Below are 5,967 nucleotides of genomic sequence, written 5' to 3'. Positions count from 1 at the left end.
TAATTATAAAATAGTTATTATAAAGGATAATCTAGCATAAGATCCGCAAATTCGCAGAATTTTTTTAAATGGTCAATAGTATCATTGGCATATGAGTTTACCTAGCTTTCTTCGAACTTGGATGCTGAAAAGTACCTCAGAGTAGTGAAAAATAGTCTTTGGATCATAAAACTTAAACTTAGGTACCATTAAAACAATTTCAAATATTAATAAATAAATCATACTATTCACACTTAAGAAGTGAAATATATCACTTGAACGATTAAATTATTAAATGCCATATTCACATCATAAATAATTGCCCACAACATCTTCCAAGTAAAATCTGAATAAGTACGCTTGTCAAAATTATCAAAATTACATACCAAAAATGAACTCCAAAAACCTCTTTAACAATTCCTTACTTGGGTTGCAGCAGCAGGAAGGATTTCAGGTCCAAAATCATTGGTTTTCGGGCACCTCCATCTTAATAGCTTTGACAAAACATCCTTTTTAAACACACAGACACCCATTGATGTAATATGCGGTGATTCTTTAGCATCTTTTTGTGATAACTGAATCAAACTTTTATCAACTCATGCAAAAACAAAGGGAAATTGGCCAATATACACTTCTGCCAATGTTTTCAAACAAAAAAAAAACTTTTTTGAAAACAATTGCCATTAAATACCATTAGGGCGACCAAGATTTTGGTCGACTACCATTATAACATAGTTGACTGCGTAGTCGACCAACCCTAACAAGGTAGTCGACCAACCATTACAAGGTGGTCGACTACCATTATAACATGTTGACTACGTAGTCGACCGACTCTAACACGGTGGTCGACCAACCAATACAAGGTGGTCGACCAAGGTGTATCATTAACAGTTTTATGCATCTATTTTATAGTACGTGACAAATGGCGCATTTGAAATGGTGAATTTATGATGCCTGCAAGTAACATGTTGCATTCTTTACTTGTATGGATATTGTTTTGCATTATCGAGAAAATTATTACTGTATTTAGGAAATTAGGAAATTCCATTCATAGAAAAGGGTGCAAGGCATGGACACATGGGGATAAGATTACATGCAAAATAATACGTCGTATGGTTGATATGGTTTCTTGTAGTATTGCTATTGGTTAATATGGTCTTCCTCATACATAAGGAAACGTAACCCATTTTTTTGATAGTCGACCAAAAGTAAAACTTTTGGTCACCTGGGTTCTTTTTTTGCTAGTGGGTCGACCATGTTTAAATGAGGTGGTAGTCGAACATGCTTACATGGTAGTTGACCAGAGACTTTATGAAGGTTGGTGGATCACCTTGAAATTGAGGTGGTCGACCAAGTTAAAAGGGTGGTTGACCAACAACTTGGTCGACCTAATGGTGCATATTGACATTTTTTTTTAAACATAAGTGTATTTTGTTTGAAAACATTGGAAAAAAAGTGTATATTGGAAAAAAAAAGTGTATATTGGCGAATTTCCCAAAAACAAAACATTTATCCGAAAATTGACTTTAACTGACAAGTGGTTCATGTTAATATGATTATGTATAGTCGAGTTAAAAAATTAAACGGAAATAAGTTATAATGTAAGTCTTATTACTTCATGGCGATCAATGATACATGCGTACGCATACCTGACATAGGTTAAGATAGTCCAAATGGTAAAGATGATCAGCAGACAGGGGTTAGTATATCCTCTATATACTTGTTTTTGAAATCTTAAACTAACAAAAAAATGTCAATTAGTTGATATAGAAATTAATGGTTTATGAGAGTACATTCAATCAAGAAATTGATATAAACAAACTCACCTCAAAAATCGGAGTAAATTGTCTCACGACTTCTGCAGTTCCTTTCAACTAAATCATTCATATTTCCCAGCTGTCTGAGTCGCAGCCAAAACCTATTGAAAAACAAAAATCCCGACACTGATAGTCTTCTTTTTCTTGCAACCCAAAGGAACCCCCAACAAACATGTGTGTTAACGAATACATGGTTATTGCTGCAGAAATAAGAACATTTATATTCCTTAAACGCATGATGATAACTTCCTCCAGAACAACCCCTCTTTCAACATCATTCACGTAATGTACCTCATCAAATATAACCTACACATCAGGAAAGCAAGTCCAACAAACAAAAGATAACTAAAAAATAATTGAAAATACAAGATTCAAATTATATAATTAGTAACCAGATTTAATTTACTATTAGTAAACAATCAGATAAATCCATATCTCCCATTTGTATATAAATGGTCTCGATTGCATGTCATATATGATGTCATAGAAGCTTACAACTGAGTGACCAACAAGTTCCTGTTGTGGTGCCCGTGCAAGTGTAATCTTCATTCCTGGGATATATGTTTGGTGCTTCATGCTGAATTTTCTGCTGCCCGTGTCCGTAGGTATCTGGGTTCGAGGAGAGAAACTCATATTATTAAAATCACAACAGGTAAACATAATTCTGATAATGGACTTAGCGACCTACTATATCAAAAATGGCATTCAAAAGGTTCTTCGTTTCTTGATGAAACAACGTTAAAGTCCCCAAATATATTGTGAATTTTTTATTTGGCGATATAAACTTATTTGACCATGTTTGTAAAACTTAATTTTCTTTTTCGGTACGAAATTGAGTGTTTTCTTACTATACGTTGACTTTTTTCGAGAGCTTTTTTTCACCTTTTAGCAAAATGCTCCCGTATATCTTGCCAAAAGTTCCTTGAGTTGTTGACTTTTTCTTTCAAAATGTTGACTTTTAACAGGTTTTTTCCTTCTACAAATAATTTGGAAATACACCCCTGTTTGAAAAACAGAATCATATACCACTCTTATCATTTTCAAATAACAGCATAATAATATGGAAAGTACCTGAAAAGAAATAAGGCAAATTAGTTGTTTTTTTCCTGTCATCATCTTCTTCCTCGCTCAAACCTTCATCAAGCTGCAATTCATTGTCTAACGATTGTTAAGGTGAAGACGGATCACTTGAATTATCCCGCACGGCGGTGGCTGACATGGAGTTGATACAATATATGTCACCAAGGTGTACTTTTAGTCAATGATCATCAGGTCAAATACAAATTTAAAATACTTACTGATACATACGATAAATGAATGATATATGTATTAACCCTTCTTCGGTCATCAATTATGGTTTAATTAAGGCTACAATTTAGCAGACAAAATGCATACAAATTATTTCAGAAAATTAAAAATTTATCCCAGTTGAATTAAGGTGATCGCACAAAAATTATTCCCTTCATTCTAATAGTATTATAAACTAATTAACAAATTATAACCTAATTTGAGCGGTCTTTGATTTAGAATTCATATATAGCAGCTTAATTAGTTACTAACTTAAAACTACACCTATTAAAGATAACACGGTAGCATCAAGTATAAAGTAAATTATACCATTAACTTACAATATGGTGATTCACATTCTCTGTATCCCTCCCTGCCCTCTTGCAAATGTAGTTCACCAAGTTTGTTTGGATCAGAAGTACCCTTTACAGTCAGTTGTTCACATCCAAGTTAACAATTTGTGCACCTGCTAAATACAACAAATATTATTATCATATTGTCACTCCATACTATGAAAATGAACCCAATGATGTGTCCAATAGTTTAAAAGTAAACAAAATTTTACAATGATCAGATAGTAAATTTATATTTCACATAAGCTTATTATTCAAGCTAATTTTTTAACATGGTGCATGCCAAAATGTCATCATATAACACACCGCATATGCACACATTGTAGGCCAAAAACTTCAGCTTATGCCACAATCAAACAAATTCAAATGTTCAAACACCAAAACATAAGGATGATGAAAAAGTGCATTCCATCTTGAGGATACAATGCTTAACATCCTTGACACAACCATCAGTACATGTTTTTAACACAACCTTTAGACTTTAAAGGCCTATATTATACAAACATACAACATGCATAATGTTGGAATAAGTCAATAAATTTCATAGACATAAGTATAAGCTACAAAAAAACATATAGAGCATGCAAAAACACTAAATTAAGAAAATCATAAACACAAAATTACCAGATTGAAACAACTATCAAGTCATTAACAATGATTTAAAATATCGAAAAGATAGGTAAAATACTAATAGTTACACGTACAAAACAACATCAAGTCATTAACAATGATTTAAAATCAAGTTGGATCCTAACTGTTGGATAGTTGAATGAAGGAAAGTGAAATCAAGGGAAGGAATAACATTAGCTAATACCAAATAAATTATTTAATCTACATGTAGGATTGACACTCTACATCTAGGATTAAGTTGTCTGAGATACTTTCAATATGTATGGGGATTGACTATACAAAATGTCAACAAAATATTGCCTTTATATTATATGCATACGGCAATAAGCTTGGCACATCGGATCCAGAAGTAGTTAGAGTACCTAAACAGAACTTTACTAACATTCAATGAACAAATTCATATATGTCATTTTAGCAAACACCTTGTGTGCATAAAAAAAAACTAAAGAACTTAAGAATAAATGAAGACCCATAGACAAAATATAATGGTTATTGTTACTCGAAATCATGTAACTGAAAGGTGTTCATCATCTTTGAACCTATTGTTTTTTAATATGTGATTGTGTTTAAAAAGATAAGTACTCTTCATAAAACATAATAGCAACAATCACACATTCATACGTGCACATACATACATACATACAATGTGATTCAAAGCATTCAAATACAAATTTATTAGCATATTCACACTAAATTACTAAGTCAAACAAATACCTAGTTTACTATATTTAATCAATAAGAAACATATAAATAACTTCAAATTTAATAATGACCGTATTGGTGAAGTCCAAGATTACACCATTTAATATTGACATCCGATTCATTCATTCCAATATCCGATCATATTGAAGGTTCTGAAACCCTAATCGTGATTTGATATCTTCGAGTATCTGATCAGATTGATGGTTCTGAAACCCTAATCGAGATTTGAGAACTTTGAATCAGTAACAAAAATAGGATTGAGAAGAAGGATTATTTGGACGAAGAGCAATCAGATTATTGGAATTTATTGACGGCCGCGAGCGTAAAACCATTCGATTAATGTGATAGTCGAGTGCAGGATTTTGATCAGGGAACTTTGATGGATCGAGATTTGCTTAAACAATCAAATCTTATTTCTCCTACTATTAATTGATCAGACTAAGATGGTTGTTTAATTGATAATGATATAAGTGGCATGTGCTATACACGTGACTTAAGCACATGCTACTCATGTGACTTTTAGTGATCAGATTAAGTGTGCCACGCACGTGTGTTCTTCTTCCCCAATTGAACGGTTGCAGACAAGTCGTTAGATACTAACAGAATTGTAGATATAAGGAGTTGTAATCATTTCATTGTAGTCATTCTGTTGTAACAAACTCTCTCAATTTTGTAACTCATTTCAATTGTAATAAAACTTACGTTTAACTCCAGTACATTTCTCCTAAATTGTGTACTCCAGTTAATCGGAACTTGACTCCAGCTAATTAGCTCCGGTCAAGTGCAACATTTGGTATCAGAGCTAGCCCCTCCTTTCGGGACCCAACACCTCGGAGTGGTGGCCTATGGAGTGGTGGCTTGGACCCGAAGAGAGGGTGCCAACCGTGACGAACATAGCCATGACCAACGAGGACGTTGGCTCTTTAAGGGTGGGGTATTGTTACGATCCCACATCGCTCAAGTATGGGATTGGGCGATGGCTTATAAGTCAAGGTGTCTCCTCCTCCTTCAAGCTAGATTTTGGAAGTGAGTTCTACACTTGCGCTTATGGCTAGTCCGGGCTCACCTCCGGTTCGTCCTCGGGTGAGAATCCGGGTCTTCTCCGGTTCGTCCTCGGAAGACCATGACAATTGGTATCAGAGCGGTCGATTCTTGACCGAATTGATTGTATAACGATGATGATGGCAACCATAAACAAT

The 5,967-nt window shown here is 33.9% G+C and overlaps 1 long non-coding RNA gene across 8 annotated transcripts; it reads right to left on the bottom strand.

Annotated features, from left to right (window-relative positions):
* Positions 1-233: 233 nt before the first annotated feature.
* Positions 234-5,222, bottom strand: LOC139871585 (uncharacterized). Of its 8 annotated transcripts, none has more exons than XR_011766688.1 (6): positions 4,840-5,222; positions 3,425-3,549; positions 2,868-3,008; positions 2,679-2,797; positions 2,292-2,405; positions 234-2,102 (listed from the first exon to the last, which is right to left on the bottom strand). It is a non-coding gene; the product is annotated as an uncharacterized lncRNA (long non-coding RNA). The 8 variants fall into 8 exon arrangements; XR_011766686.1 differs by lacking the exon at positions 2,679-2,797 and having other exon boundaries at positions 234-554; positions 1,629-2,102; XR_011766684.1 differs by lacking the exon at positions 2,679-2,797 and having other exon boundaries at positions 234-1,718; positions 1,806-2,102.
* Between the last annotated feature and the right edge of the window lie 745 nt (positions 5,223-5,967).

This window comes from Rutidosis leptorrhynchoides, chromosome 10 (assembly GCF_046630445.1).
Source record: "Rutidosis leptorrhynchoides isolate AG116_Rl617_1_P2 chromosome 10, CSIRO_AGI_Rlap_v1, whole genome shotgun sequence".
NCBI classification, from domain to species: domain Eukaryota; kingdom Viridiplantae; phylum Streptophyta; class Magnoliopsida; order Asterales; family Asteraceae; genus Rutidosis; species Rutidosis leptorrhynchoides.
The sequence above is the reverse complement of the archived record's forward strand: the minus strand, read 5'-3'. Positions and strand labels throughout refer to the sequence as shown.